Source organism: Condylura cristata, unplaced genomic scaffold (genome assembly GCF_000260355.1).
Source record: "Condylura cristata isolate star-nosed mole 26May11 unplaced genomic scaffold, ConCri1.0 scaffold00027, whole genome shotgun sequence".
Taxonomy (NCBI): Eukaryota; Metazoa; Chordata; class Mammalia; order Eulipotyphla; family Talpidae; genus Condylura; species Condylura cristata.
Genome location: NW_004567128.1, coordinates 26,393,803 through 26,409,958, shown reverse-complemented (window position 1 = coordinate 26,409,958; position 16,156 = coordinate 26,393,803).

Below are 16,156 nucleotides of genomic sequence, written 5' to 3'. Positions count from 1 at the left end.
TGAAGAATCCCCAGGATTCTAGCTCTTTTGGGTAGGCCCTGTCATGGACCAATGACCTTCTTTTTCTCTAACAGAAAGCAGTCAATCGGTAGGGGATTCCTGGACCTGTCTCTCTCTTTCTTCCTTGTGGTTAATTTAAGAATGTTGTGTAGGAGAAACAACAACGGCAACAACAACAAAAATACCAGCTTTTCTTTCCTGCGCAAAGAACGCTGTTAACACACAAGCAGTAAGTTGTTCTCTAGTGATTGTGAGCAGAATTGGTGCTAGGTCATCTGTGCCATCTCAGGCCTCGCGTTGCTGCTTGCTCCAGATGCTCCAAGCATTAGCCTAACATCCTCACTCACACCACTGAGCGCCTTCCACTAGAAAATCACAGCATCGAGAAACAGCCTGAGAGGTATGTGGGTTGTGGCCCCCAGGAGTGAGGGGTTTAAAATAAATCCTACATATTTGAGAAAAAAAATAAAACCCCCAGCAGTCTATGCCAAACACTAATCAGAGTTTGAAACAGTATATACAGCTGGGGTCAGAAGTGGTTCAGGTTTCATCAACCAGATGGACTTGACCTGGTTCTAGATGTTAACAGCAACATAGAATTGTGCACATGATTTTTTTCCAGGAAGGATGTTTTTTAGATCTGGGATGAAAAATGGATTTCATCTTAAGTGACCATTCCTATCAATTGGTGTCCAGCTGAAATAAAGGCTAAAATGGTTTCTGGCTCTTGAAAAAAATGTTGACTCCAAGTATCTGCCACCAGTACAGTTTGAGTAGGTGGTAGCGTGTGAGTGCCATTTTTTAAAATAAATCATTACATCAGATTCACAAAGATAGCTTTACCCACTGAGTGAAATCATGAACACATAACCCATATGTGGTCCTGCAACACTAAATTTAAGATTTTCCTCGTGTGCACTAGAACTTTTATAGTTTTACATCTAATTACAGAGGTGGTTTCAACCACCACATGGAATATTCTTGAGATGAATGTCTTCGTTCAAAGTATTGCACCAGGGTTTGCTATGTAGGTGGAATCTGTGGGATGCTGACAATTTGTGGGAATTTTCTATGGAAGGAGCTGGGTTAATAAGGTCACCGATTTTCTTTTCTGGGCTTCAGCATTTTATATACACTATGCAGAGGAAATGCTTTCTTATTTTCAGGGCCTACATTAAATATTTTCATCAAAGTAACCCTTGGAATAGTATATGGGAAGAAATGAGTCATGAGTGATTTGAAAGTCTCTATTTTTCTCCAGGTTCATCCTCATCATCATAACAAAACATTGATATGTACATAAAACTTCTCTGAAAGATAATATGCAAGTGGATTTAAGTGCACAGTCTCTGGCTTGAAAAGCAGACAAGCACCTAGAGCACTTTCCCATCAATCTCACCCTGGGTCATGAAATAAAACAGGATGTAACATGCACTTCCTCCACCATTTTCTAGCTGAATGACCTTGGACAATTTCTTTAAAAATGAAATGGCACTACTAATAGCTAGCACACACAATTATTTAAAAGATTAATTGAGATTATGTACTTTAAGTTCTCCTTGTGGAACCCATAAACCGTAATAGCTGAATATCTGACTCACTGCAAATTCTCTCCAGTGTTTCAATTCATTTTCAGTTGGGAGCAAGGGAAAATTTTTGCCTCATTTCTGAATGGATCTCTGTATTTCTTCTGGTCCTGAATCCACAACTCCCTTCCAGGAATGCGATACTATGACTTCTGTGACCCCAAACCCATCCCCCAGCCTTCTCTACTTTCTCTCACCAGAGTCAGCTCTTGCAACATTGCTATCTTGCAGGGTTGCTTCAGGCACACTCCTGGCTGATGCTTTTACTAAAAAAGACAAACTTCAAAAAGGTATGTTTCATAGGACTTGAAAAAGGAGAGCCTATACCTGGTACTAGAAGATTCAAATGTATATATTCCTTGAGGTCAGGGATTATCTGTCATGGTTCCTTACTCCCTACTCATGGAAGCTAGTAATACTTAGTCAAGCTAATAAATTTTGACCTAATTATTTCTTGGCTGATAGTAGAAAGAAATGGCAGGAAGATGGGCCAAAGGTCCGAGAAATAAAAAGTTGAAGAAAGAAGAAATGTGAGGAAAAACTTGAAAAATGATGCTGAGGTTGGGGGATTACTGTGGCTTAGCAGGCCATTGATTTTCAGCAAAACAAAAATAAATAAAATAAGGAAAAATAAACTCTGTGCCCCAGTTATCCCAATTAGTAGTGGACAGTTTGTGGGCCATGAAATGTTTCATTGTGAGCTGCTCTATTTTGCTGAGGTGTATGCATGGCTTCCCTTATAGCCAACTAAGCTCACATTTAAGGTTTTTAAAGTCCCTCATGAAAACTGTACCCCAGCCAAAAGTAATTTTCAGACTGTATTATGGTTCTGTTGGGGAATACTATATACTTTTCACCCCAGAAAAGATTTCAAGTATCACCGAAACCTCAGCTTCAGTGACCCGAATAAGGTTGGGAAAGAGTTGTGCTTCTTCCGAAAGCGCTTCCAAAGCTGAGCAGCTGATGCCACTTTATAAATAGCCACCTGCTCATTGAGCAGCAACAATGTGTACAGAGCTGATAAGGATGCCGCCGCTTTTATCCCTGTGCTGCACTAGATTCTCCACTGACAAAAGTGGACATTATTCCCACTATTTGTCTCTCCACAGTCACCACAGAAATCCCCTCAGCCCCCTCCTGCCCCACACAGGTACAATTACTTGACCCCACAACCAGCTGACTGACCTACATAAGCATTCTTGAAAGTTCTATTTCAGGATATTTTAATCAAGTCCTTTGTACAAGCATGCGCGTTCACTTACACCCACAATGTTGTGAATTTCTAAAAGTTTTGTGAGTAGATAAAAAATGAAAGGAATGACTTGGTAAGGAGAATGAGCTGATGACCTTTTGTACTGCTGATTTCTTAGTATTGCTTTCGACAGGCTAGCTTTTTGAACAACAACAAAAAAGTAATGCTTGCTGTTCATTAACTGAAAAGGGGTGTTGGACAGATGAATGTGAATGCCATAACTGTTTGTCTCTCAAAATTGAGTTAATTGAGTTATGGTTTAAAAAAATGTTCTCTTGGACCCATAAGGATATATTTTTGGATTTCCAAGGGTCCTTTGTCCCCAGTTTTAAAGATAATGCCTCTGTAGACATAAAGTCTCGTTTTATGAATCTGTCTTTAGATTGCAATTATCACCAGGAAAGGATTTGGTCTTTATAACTGGCACCAAAAATACATTATTATTTCAATAAAGACATAAGAGAAAATTCTTCACTGTAGTAATCAGTTTCTAAATATTCTCTATTTTTATCATGCTTAGATTTGGGGGAATTATTCATCCTGGAGACACTCCCCCTCCCAGGGCTAGCTAATTTTTGGAGATGGTAAACAACTTGCCCTCGGTGCGCCTTTCACATGAGAACTAAGTAACCCATAGCCCATACCCCAGCCCCTTCATGTACTGAACTCTTACACACCAGGTCAAAAGTCCTCTCGCCCTAAAGCACTACAGGGCCAGGTATAGGATAACTGGGAGTCACTCCGTGGCCCAGAGCCTGAAGAAATTAGTCAGTGTTTACCAAAATGCTTACCCTCCCGCTCCTGTTCCTCCTTGTGAAAACCACAGCAAAGGTCTTCCCTCGCTCCTGCCTCGGATACCTCCCTATGAACCCCCTCATGTGTGCCATCACCCCTCCACCTGGGAGCTATGACTAAGAAGCGCCTCTCAAATGCAATCATCTTGGTGTCTGTCACCCTACACTTGGTGAAAATGTCTATTTCAAGATGTTCCAGTTTCTTAGTCAGGACCCTTAATTTGAGAGACAATGTAGAACAACAGTTCTCAAAATATGCTACTTGGACCAGTAGCATCACAAGGCAACATGTTGAAATGCAATATCTCAGCTCCATCCAGACTTACTGCACCAGAAATTCTGCAGATGGAGCCCAGTAGGAAGCCTTTCAGTGAATTTCAGTATATCTTTTAGTTAGAGAATCACTGCTCTTTAAGCACTCATGGTGATCCTTCATGAAAATTTGAGTATTAATAGATGATGCCCCTTTAAAAAAATGTTTATAATTGGAGTTGCTTTGCATTATAACATTATTTAGGTTTCAGTTGTTCATCAATGAAAGTCAACGTGTATATACTACATTAAGTTCAATGCTGAGTCCAAATCCATCACTGCCTTTCCACCAGTCTTCCCCCCCTTCCCTTCTGGCAACCACTAATTGGTCTTATAATCCAAAAGTTTAATTTTGTTTTATTTAGTTCATCTGTTTGCTTTCTTCATCTACCCCATATGAGTGATATCACACAATATTTTTCTTTTTCTGTTTGGCTTATTTCACGTTCTTAGCTATAGTAAATAGTGTTGCAATAAGCATGAGGTGCACATTTCTCTCTGAATTAGCATTTTTGTCTTTTTCAGGTAAATACCCAGAAATAGAATCTTGACCTGGGTGTATGGAATTTCTATTATTTTTATCTTTTTGAGGAATCTCCACACTGCTTTTCATAATGGCAACGCAAATTTAAATTGCTACCAACAGGATGTAAGTATTCCCTTCTCCCCATATACTCTCCAACACTTGTTTCTTTTATTTTGGATAATATCCATTTTTGCAACTGTGATACAATATTACAATATCTCATTGTTGTTTTGATTTGCAGTTCTCTGATAACAGATGATAGACATTTTGGGATGGGCTTATTTGTTATCTATATGTCTTCTTTGGAGAAGGGTACATTCAGATCCTCCCCCTATTTTTCAATCTGGTTGCTTCATTTAATTATTATTGTTGCTGAACTTTATGGTTTCTTTGTATATTTTGAATATTAACCTCTTACCAGACATATGATGTCCACATATCTTCTCCCATTTAGTAGGATATCTTTTCACATTGATGCAAGCTTCCTTCACTGTCTGTGCAGAATTTTGTAGTTCAGTGTAATTCCATTTCTCTATATTTGTTCTTGTTTCCCTTGCTCTTGGATTCAAGGTCCCAAACATGTCTTTAAGGGTGATGTTAAGGAGCACATGGCCTACATTTCCTCCTACGTGTATTACGACTTCAGGTCTTACCTCCAGGTCTTTAATCCAGTGTGAATATTGGTATGTATTACATTAGATAGTAGCCTAGTTTCATTCTTTTGCATGTGGCTGTTCAGTTTTCCCAGCACTATTAAGGAGACTTTCTTTGCTTCATTGTAAGTTTCTGGACTCCTTTGTCTTAAGTAAGTTCTCCATATGTGTTTAATTTCTGGGCTCTCAGTCTTTCCCCATTGATTTGTGCGTTTATTTTAATGGTAACACCAAGCTGTTTTAATTACTATCACTTTGTAGTATATTTGAAGTCAGAGAGCATGAGATTCCCACTTTTGTCCATTTTTTTCTTAAGAATGTTTTTTCTATTGGGGGTTTTCTGTTGTTTCAAGTAAAGTTCATTTTGTTGTTGTTTTATTTCTGTGAAAATGCTGTTGGGATTTTGATAGGTATTACATTAAATTTGCATATTGCTTTGGGTGAGCAGGAAATAACTTTCCATCACTCTATGTTTTCTATTTCTTTCAACAATGTCTTATAGAATTTGGCATACAGGTCTTTCACTTATTTTGTTAAATTCCTTCCATGGTGTTATATTCTTTTTTTTTTTTTTTTTTTAAGATTTACTTATGTATAAAGAATTGGGGTACAGGCCAAGTTGCAGGAGAAGTGAGAGAATTCACCAGAGACAGAGTGGGGAGCAGAACAGGCAGATTGACAAACTACACGGCTGAGAGAAGGAGTGGGTGAGACAGGAGAGATCTGCTGTGCCATGTAGTCACCTCCAGGGCCAGGGATCAAACTCGCACTGAAGTGGCTGTGGCTTGCTTGCAGTGCTGTGCTTTAACCCGCTGTGCCACCAGGGAGGGCCTATTTAATTCTTTTTGATGTAATTATAAATGGAATTTATTTTCCTATTTTTTCTTTCTGCTAGCTCATATATGTGTATAGAAGCACAACAGATTTCTGTATACTAATTTTGTAGACTGCTATATTACTGCATTCATTTATTTCTAAAAATGCTACATTGAACTCCTTGGAATTTTCTCTATATATTATCATGTCATCTGCAAATAGCATTAGTTTTACTTCTTCCTTTTCAATTTGGTTTCCTTTTATGACCTCTTGTTTAATTTTTCTTGTTAGGAGTATCAACACCATGTGAATAGTGGAGGGGAAAGTCGGTATCTTTGTCTTGTATCAAATCTTAGAAGAAAAGCTTTTGGGTTTTTTGGGTTTTTTTTCCATTGAAGATGATGTTGGCTGTATGTTCATCACATATGGCCTTTATCATGCTGAGGTTTGTTCTTTCTTTACTGCAGTTTCTTCTCATAAAAGGATGTCGAATCTTGTCAAACGCTTTTTCTGCATTTATTGAGATGATAATATGATTTTCATCCTTCCTTTTGTTTATGCAATGTATCATGTTTTTCAATTTGCATATGTTGGACCAAATGATGGCCTTTTCTTACTTGAACCCTTAAGCTCTCTTTTCACTCTTCTGTCTCTTTTAAACTTTGCCTCTTTAGGAGAACACCTGCCTTCAAGAAGCTATCTATGCAGCATCACCTGGCCTTTAAACTCACCCTCCTAAGCTATCAGTTTCACTTTTGGAAAGTAAATTCATCACCAATCTCTGGGTTGTACAAATGCAGATTCAGTCCTGAGAGCGATGCCTTCTAACCTTTTGTTTTCCAGTTCCTTCCTTATTGCCCTTAAGTCCTGAAATTGGGCCCCCAGGAGCCTCAGGTCTTATTAAAGTTAAGGAGGAACCAATTTCAAAACATTAGATCAGTGCCTAAATTTGCAAAATAACTATACTCTATCTGTTCATTTTTGTCTCACAAACAAAAGTAATTAGTCTTGTCCTGAAATGAAACCCTTCCTAAAACTTGGAAGCTATAACACATAGGACACATTACTTCCTTTCATTTGTCAAAAACGCAGATAGAGATATATTGATCTTCAGAATATCCCCATAATCCATAATCATTTTAAATCAAATGAGTGAAAGTTATCTCTGTTTTTCAAGTGTCGAAAAACTATCCGAGGTGTCTTGCTATAGTTTAATAGGGAGCCTTATTTGTTTCTCACAAGTAGAATAAGAAATTTTATTTCCTTTGTTTGCAAAGATCAATGTTTAAACTTTTCGTCTACATGTGATGACATCACAGGCTCCAGTTTATTTGCCAAGTAAATAAATCAGCACGTGAAAGCCTCATGCACAAAAGACATAAATATTTCCTAATCGCTCACTCTGTACTGCCTTACTTATCTGGCTCCTAGTACATGAACAGTCATTTTTAAATTCTTCAAAAATTTCACTAGGGGACTCAGATTTCAGTAGAAGCAAGGGGTGGGGTGGGGGAAGGGAATGGAACTAAGACAGAATTTTGAGGAAGGCGATCTGGCAACCACCCAGCTCTGCCAAAAGTCCATTGTAGCACCTCATAAAAGTCATTTAATCTCTCAGGCCCATATTTTCTTCTTTTATAACTTTAGAGAATGTCTAATGTCCAGCAAATCTCCATAGCTCAAAACTTCTATGATATAGAGAGAGCTGGAGCCATTCTCCACGCCCTCGTCTAAGACAGGGTCAACCGTGAGAAGAATGCAGTTTAGCGTTGGGCTGGGCGGCAATGGTGGAGCTGTGCAGTTGCTCCAGAAGTCATCTGGGGTCACTTCCTGCTTTGGAAGGACCTGATCATTCATCACCCAGAAGCTCCCTCTCAGGCAGCTTACTTGTGACTTGGGAAGACTCTTTGCCCTTTAATCGGGCTTTCCCACTAATATTCCTCCAGGGGCTTTGATTTCATAATGTGATTGCTTAAATTCCGCTCCCCCCCCCCCAACTGTGCTTCTCAACTTTGGCTACACATTTTTATCACCTGGGGAACTTGAAAAATAATTCATGTCTAGGTTTCACCCCCAGAGATTCTGACATGGTCTAGGGAATGGCCAAGGCACTGGGGTTTTCAAAAACTCCACAGGAGGTTCTCAAAGCAGTCAGATTCCAGAAACACAACTGAAGCGATGTAGACAATGATTCCAAAAACTGGTTTCAGATCTTTCTTGAAGGTGAGTATTAAACAAAGGAGGAGTGAGGAAAGGAATCACCTGGAAAGAGATTCAAAGGAGAAAAGAATCGCTGGAGTTGAGAGGATGAGGAAGATAGCCTCCACAGTACTCCTAGAGCAGGTGTTGAACAAATGCACCCTGTTTGTGGGACAGCAATTTTATGCAGGCAGCTCACTCCCCAGCTTGGTTCTTGACATCATGAACCCAGGCGACCTGAAAGTGGATCCTGTGCAGAGATGTGCCTGTTTTCCATCTGGCTCTCTGTAATATTCCTCCCTAAACACTGCAGGGTGTGGAATCCACCAGGGGGGCACACTTTCTTCATAGGCTTGGCATGTGTGCTCACGGACGCTGCTGGATTACTGAAAACAGTAACCTGGGCAGACCCCCTGATTTGGCAGCCACTAGATCGCGGTCACAAACAAATGACGGCATGTTCTGGAACTTGCATTTTAATTGCCTTTCCTGGCAAAACACATTCCTAGGCAATTTAAGAGACTCAACCTGACAAAGGCATTTCTTTGACTGAGGTACTACACTGAAAGCAGTTGCCTGAAAATAAAAGTGATAGTGCGGGGCCCTCCCCGGTGGCGCAGAGGGTTAAAGCACTACACTAAGAAGCTTAAGCCACTTCCGCATGAGTTCAATCCCCGCCTGCCCCGGAGGAGATCCACATGGCGCGGAGATCCACAGACCACTCCTGACCTGCCTGCTGCTCCCCTCAGCAGTGTACTTCGTCCATCTGCCTGTTCTGCTCCCCACTCTGTCCCTGGTGAATCCTCTCACCCTCCGCATCTCTGGCCTGTACCCCAGTTCTGTATGAATAAATAAATAAATCTTTAGAAAAAAAAAGTGATAGTGCTGGACACTGATCGCCCATAAACTCCAGGGCACTCAGACAGACTCCTTATCTTATAGAGTACCTTAGCGTTTACCAAATGCTCCAGCACAGTCTAGCACTTCGGTTTGGCCAAGCATCCCTATGAGGCAGAGAGTATATTAACCATCTCTTTTCAAGGTAAGGATGCAAAGGCTCAGAGTGGTTCAGTCACTGGCCCCGGGGGGCCACAGTCATTGGGCGGATGTGGATTTTTGCTCTTTGTCCTTGCCCTGTATTGCTTGGTATAGCAGGGGCCTACTCCTACCAGCTAACTTCTTGTGGAGGATCTTGCCTCTGCTGTGTGAAGCCAGGGGAAGGATTAGGTGAGAGAGAGAGTAGGGAAAACAAGAAGCTAGGCTCTCGTCCCTGCCTGGGGTTGCTTCGCCCTCAGGGGCTGTGCCTTTCCCCTTTCTGGACCCTTCCTGATGCCAGCTTTGGCTGGTGGCCTGTAGCTCCTCGGTATCTGTGTCATGGTCTGCTCCGTTTCTCTCTCTGTTTTTGTGTTTTCCTGCTGTTGCTAATCTCTCACTTGCCAAGTGGCCTGTTTGGCTTCTCAGCACTTCCTTTACCTGAGTAACCAGTTCCTCCCATTAAGGTGCTCTGTGTTAAATGCTCAAGAGGGTTCTGTTTACTGGCTAGACGGTATAGCGGGTCCTGGCAGGAAACAGATGGTGCAATCAACAGGGGAACCAAAGACACTGTTTACATGTTGTGGGCAAGCTGAAGGAACTGACAGGGCACTGTGAGCAATTGCTAGGGATTCACCTTCCCTGGGTCAGCAAGGGCAAGGGGAAGGAGTTCTGACAAGACCCAGGGAAGAGCTACAACCTTGGAAGAGGGGTGTCCTAGCAAAAGCTGCAGCCATAGGTCTATAATGCAGGAACTGCCCAAGTCAGGTCCCAAGAGGGACAGAGTAAGAGAAGGAGGCAGGAGAATGAAAGCACTCTTCTTGCCCGCCACCCTCCTCTCCTGCTGGTAACTCCCACTGCTAAACCCAACTAAAAGGCAGGGGCAAGGGTGAGGCAGACATAAAGTCAATGCTCAGGGGCACAGCCAGGACAAAGAAGAGAAGGAGGATGTGCGTGTATGTGTGTGTGCAGGTGTGTGTGTGCACACATGTGTGCATCACACATGTGTGCATCTGAGTGTAGGAAGCAAATGGAAAGCAACCAGCTTGCCTCTGACTAATATAGCCAATATAGTTGAGTCAGGATAAACGTCCTGATATTCTAATTTCAGGTACCTAGTTTGTTCTTTTTCATCAGTTTGATCAGATATAAGATTCATTTAACACATAAATAATTGCCTTTGTCTCTGATTATTTTTATTGCACAGCATGTGTTCAATATGTAGGTAATTCAAGCTTTGACATGCTACTTTGGGATGCAAAAGGCCTTTCTAGGCATGGTATCTTCAAAAGGGAGAGTTTTCTCATAGCTATCCTAAAAATAACCTCATTCTGGTGTCTCAGGACATTAAAAATGGACCTACCATGAGACCCAGTAATTCCACTGTTACGCATTACTCAAAAAATTAAAAACACTAATTTGAAAGGAAGCTTGCACGCCCATGTTTATTCCAGTGCTATTTGCAATGGTGAAGATATGGAGATAATCCAAATGTCCCAGTACAGGGCAGTAGATCAAGAAAATGTAGTATATATATATATATATATACACACGGTGGAGTATTACTCAGCAATCAAAAATGAGAAACTCATACCTTTTGTCATGACATAGATGGATCTAGAAGGAATAATGCTAAGGGAAATGTCAGAAGGAGGAAGATATATACTAGATGTTTCACTAATATGTGGAATATAGAGTAGTTAACCTTAGAGCCAGATAAAGAGAGGCTTAACACCTAACCCTTGATAGCTGACTACAGAATCGAAGCGTCCAGAAGAGGGAGGGTGTAGAGAGGGGTAAGAACAAGGAGGGAAGGAAGCAATATGGTCTGTGGTGGTGGAATATGGGTGAGTTGGTGGTGGGTGCACTATGGTGGTGATACCTGATGGGGGTACCCCCAATATTACCTTAATTAAAAATAAAGTTTTAATAAATAAATAAAAATTTTCAGAAGTTTAGGAGAAAAAAATCTCTGAGTGAGAGAATTTAGGTAATCCTGACATTTCTCATATGTGTGTGTATGCGTGTATGAGCGTGTAAGTGCACACTCATGGGCTGCTTTTATCATTTTCAATGACCAAGATTTTATATATATGTAAATATAAAACCTCGGTCATTATATATCTTCAGGGAAACAAGATGGTTTTATCAAGACAACTGAGCCTGCCACCACCAGTCTGCTTTGTCGAGTAGAAGTAATAGCCCTGAGATTTTACAAGTAAAGGACTTCCTCATGTTACAGACAAGGAACCTGAAACCACTGGAGAAGTGGCTTTTCCAAGTCTTCCCGCCAGTTGCTGTCAGAGCCAGGCCTAGACCTATTTCCCCCGCGTCCCTTCCACAGCACTGTCCTACTCTGGTGAAGCCCGATTTTACGTCAGCAAAAACAAGCCACTGTCTTTCTCCTGAAAACTTCTGTTAGACTTATGGCCCTTCAGGTAGAAGAAACAACGAGAGGATAGAAGAGGACTGGGAGGGAGAGCTGAGGCTGGCTGAGAAAGGAGGCACAGACAGGGGTGACAACATGGAGCAGGGTGTCACTGTGAGAAGAGCTGGCTGGAAGGGGGTGAGGGCCAGCGACCAGCAAACATAAATCTAAACACAGAATTCAGTGACTCCATGGCTGTTCCCTGGGCAAATGCATCTGAATTTGTTTTTACTAAAACTAACATCTGTGGAAGCATGATGGGCTAGGGTTTTGCCAGATTCAAAGTGCTTTATTGGTTTCTGCACACTGAGGTCGCCCCCTCCCCCCACTCGCAGCACAGGCCTTTTATAGACACATGCTTAGTCTCAGGAGGAATGCAAGGCTGAAATGGATTGCTTAATGTTCTAGACTAGAGTGAATCTGGTAATGTCTGAGGAAATGCCAGAGAATGTTCCCTCTAATTTCACTCAGACCCATTTGAGCACTTATGCTTGTGTGCATCAGAGAATTCAGTACACATTTGACTGGCATAGCTGTGTGACAGGAACAGGTAGTTTTCTTAAGTGACAAAAAGCTCAGGAATAGAGCCCCAAGTAGCCTTGGAGCAACTAGAGAACATGAAATGTGGAAGAAATATAGGACATCATAAGAAAGAAATGAACAAGCTCTCTTCCTAGTGCAGTTCTGCTCACAGCACGCAGCACTGGTCACACCATATTTAAAACCATGCCACACCATAGACTGTTCCAGCAGCTATGAGCTGAGCAGAGAAACAGTGCCAAGGGAGCAGACATATCTGATATACTCTGCTTTTCTACTGTTTTCCCCTTCCCACACTGTGGGTGTCCCCACCACCTCCTGTTGCCCTGACTCCCTGAAGCCTCAGGTCAGGGGCAGCATTGCACTTGTGTGAGGGGAGAGAATGAGGGCACTCTGGGGCCCCTGAACCTGCCTACTCTTAGTGTGTGACTGTCAATAGAAAAGAACTTGAGTAAAATTAGTGTGCAATGGAGAGAAGAGAAGGGAAAGAATATAGTTAAAATAGCTTCCCCATAAAACATCCACTCCCTGGTGGGTTAATGTCCAATCAAATAGGGTTCGCCCAAAGCAGTACCATCAAGACACCTCCTGGTGGGGACCCATAGGAAAGGGGCAGAAGGGACCAGGCCAGCCTGGGAGGAAAAGAATAAAATCAAAATACAGGTCAAATGAAAGCTTGCCTTTGTCAACCTCCCTATGGGTCTCTCGCCCAAGTCTCTGTCTCATAATTCGAAGTGTCTCCTTCCATGTCCTTCAAGTCCCTGGTACAAGTCTAAGGCTGAGATGCAAGCGCGCTTCTTCACATGTTTCTCTGCTCCACACGTCTTCTCCGGTCGTCTTCCTTCCTTTTCCCTAAGTCCTTGCCTTTGTCTTTTCTTGCTTTCCACTCCTCTTCCCAATCCTTCCTTGGGTAGAGCAGGGATGTTAGAACCTCCCGTTTCTATGGGGATTACCTGTAGAAAGATCACATGTGGTAATCTTTAGATGACTCTCTCCAGCCCAAAAAATACTCCCACTCCTTGAGCACCCTGCATTGGCAGAAGTGACCTTTAAGATTTTGTCTTGTGATTTTTTTTTTGTTTGTGTCTAAACTTCTTGTCACCCAGAGAAATCAAGATGATTCTCCAATTTATACTAAGTTGTGAATGGCTTATAAAAGATAGGTGTATTAGACCTCCTAAGGAAATTTGCACTTTTACAAATGGACACTGAGAACAAAGCTAAGAGATGGCTTTAGTTAGTGGAAAAGAATTGGCCTTGGAGTTGTGAGGTCCAATTCTGAGACCTGCCCACCTCATTGATGACTTTAAGCAAGTGACTTTTCTCTCTCCCTTGTCAAATCTCAGTTTCTTCCTTTGTTGTAAAGGATAAGATTGTTGTGAAGAATAAGTGAAATAATGTGTGCAAAAGTGATGGGCAATACATATATTTTGGGCAAATATAAAGTATCCCATGACTCAAATTTAATAATGATACAATTCCAGGCATGATGATAGTTTGTGTGGCCTTTCTGTTGCCATTCCTTTTACACTGTAATATCTAGACAGAAGTCAATCTTATTAAGCCATTCGGTGAGGCCGTGACTGGATTTTTCCAAGTGTGAGCACCAAAATCATGAGTACAGTAGTAGAATTAGATCAGTTCAGTCTATAAAAATTCCAGGAGGGCTCCTTTAGCTCTGAACTTTATGAAGTCAACAAAAGAATTAGTTTAGAAAGAAGTGTCTGCCTCTATACAAGAATCCATTAGAGAGAGAGGTTCATAAATATGATATCTTCAGACAAGGATAAAAGAAATGGCTGGAAAAACAAAACCAACTCAGATCACAAATTGTCTAGTTGACATTTGACTGTTATTTATATTTCCTTCCTTATTTATAGTTCTTCATTATGTCTACTTCCATTGTAATAATCAAGTGTAAGACCAATATCAAAGCAAAGCTGAGTGATTCCTCCACTTCTGTCTCCTTCTCCCAACAGAAAAGTCCTTTGTTCATTGGTCCAGAGAAATTGAACCCAACATACACCCTGGGACTTCCCCAGGGTACCTGTGGCTACCCACACCCCACTATTAGTCTCCCTTACAGCACATCTCTACATTCCTCCTGCCAGCTCAGAAAGAATGACTGTAGTTGTGCACTTATTTTATGGGTTGGACTTCAGTTTTCCCCTCAGCTTTGATTTTCCTAAGTTTGTCATTTCCAGCACCCCAAACAAGGGTGTGCAGCATAATGGAAAAGTGTTTTTAATTTCTGAGCCTCTTTATGCAGAAAATCTGACAAATCACACATTGAAAAGTTGCCTTAGTTGATAGAAAGTTTGAATTACATGACATGAGTGTATGTAAAAAAAAAAATCTAAATCAGTTGAACTTTCTGCAGTGATTGAAATGTTCTAGAGCTGCAGTGTCCAATGTGGTAGCCACTAGCCACCTGAGGTTATCCAGTACTTGCAATGTGGCCAGAGCAGCTAAGGAACCAATCTTTATTTTATTTTTATTAATTCAAAAGTATATAGCCACATGTAGCTAGTGGCTGGCATGTGACCCCTGCTGGTCCCCACCTTTTTTTTTTCCCATATTTTGTTCTTGGAATCTGTTCTAACATCCCACACCTGCTCAAGCCATAAAGATTCTGGGACACCCCAGACTTAAGCTGTTCTCAAAAGAAATGAGAACAATAATCTCAATTAAGTCTCTGGAATTTCAGGGCCTGTAATGAGGCGATTTTTACAAGTATACAGGGGATAATGGTTTTGATGCAGAAGCTTTACCTTGACCTTGACAGGCTCTGTATGGAATGATTCCCAAAATTATTACTGGCTTGCAGTGAAACAACAGATCAGGTGTCCGAATGCTCATCTTCATGGGATTGTTCAACAAGGAGCTGCAGAAAAGTCAAAGAATGCAGTGGTTGGTTGGTTCCGAAATGAAACCAGTGTCAGCCAATGATCCTTGATTACCACGTCACAGGTATATAAGATTTGGTGATTTCCCACCCCTTTTCTACAATCATACTGCATTTCAAGGACCACACACGAATTTTCTAGGAAATTTCCAACTTTGGTTTTATGTTTTCAGGGAGAGTGAAGAGGAAAACAGCTAAAGAAAGATAGTTGAAAAGTAAACACTTGTCTGAAATATATTCTTCAGGAGGAGAAAATCTGCCATTCTATAAAGTCAACCTGGAAAGAAATATTTAGCATTCCAAAATATTTACAGTGATGACTTTTAAAAAGCTTGTAATGGAAATAATACACACATGTCCAATGATAGCTGGAATTTACAGGAAAGAAAAGGAACATAAAAAGCAAAGTGTAAAACAGTGGCTGTCTGGCTGAACTACAACTTGAATTTGATGAGTTCGAATTATTTGTCCTGTTATTTCAGGTAGATAATGCCACTGTATTACCTATCCACTGCTCCATTCCCTGGTAACCAAGGTGCTTGTAACTAAGGTAAGACAGAATGGTGTGTGGAAATTCACTGTTGGTTAATGTTTCCACAATGATTCTATGGGAAATAGCAACTGTAGCATGACTTTAACAGATTGGAAGCATTAATGAGGGATGAAGGGACGATTGGTATCCAATTAAAGCCTGATACTATCCATTTGTGTTCTTCCTGATTGTGAAAAAATATATACTGTAGGATTTGATGGAAAGCGCTTTATTTGTTTAGATCATTAAATACTATGTTATATTTAATGGGAAAGGGCTTGTTCTTATGAAGTTCCCATTGAAAGTAATTCTACTCGGTTCATTAACAATTTGAAATTTTATTTTGTTGTGACAATAATGTGATTAAAACATCATAGGCAAAATTAGCTGTTTCATTATAACTTTTGGGTGGTAAAAGAAGGCTTTTAAAATGTGTACTCTAGGCACACAGAAAGCTCTAGTAATCATTAACTATGATATTAGTGAACTTCCAGGCTATTTTTTAAATCACAAATTGTCAGATGGTGAATTAGCAATATTTCAGTTGCAGTTACAGTAACAATGACACCTTGACTGACAAT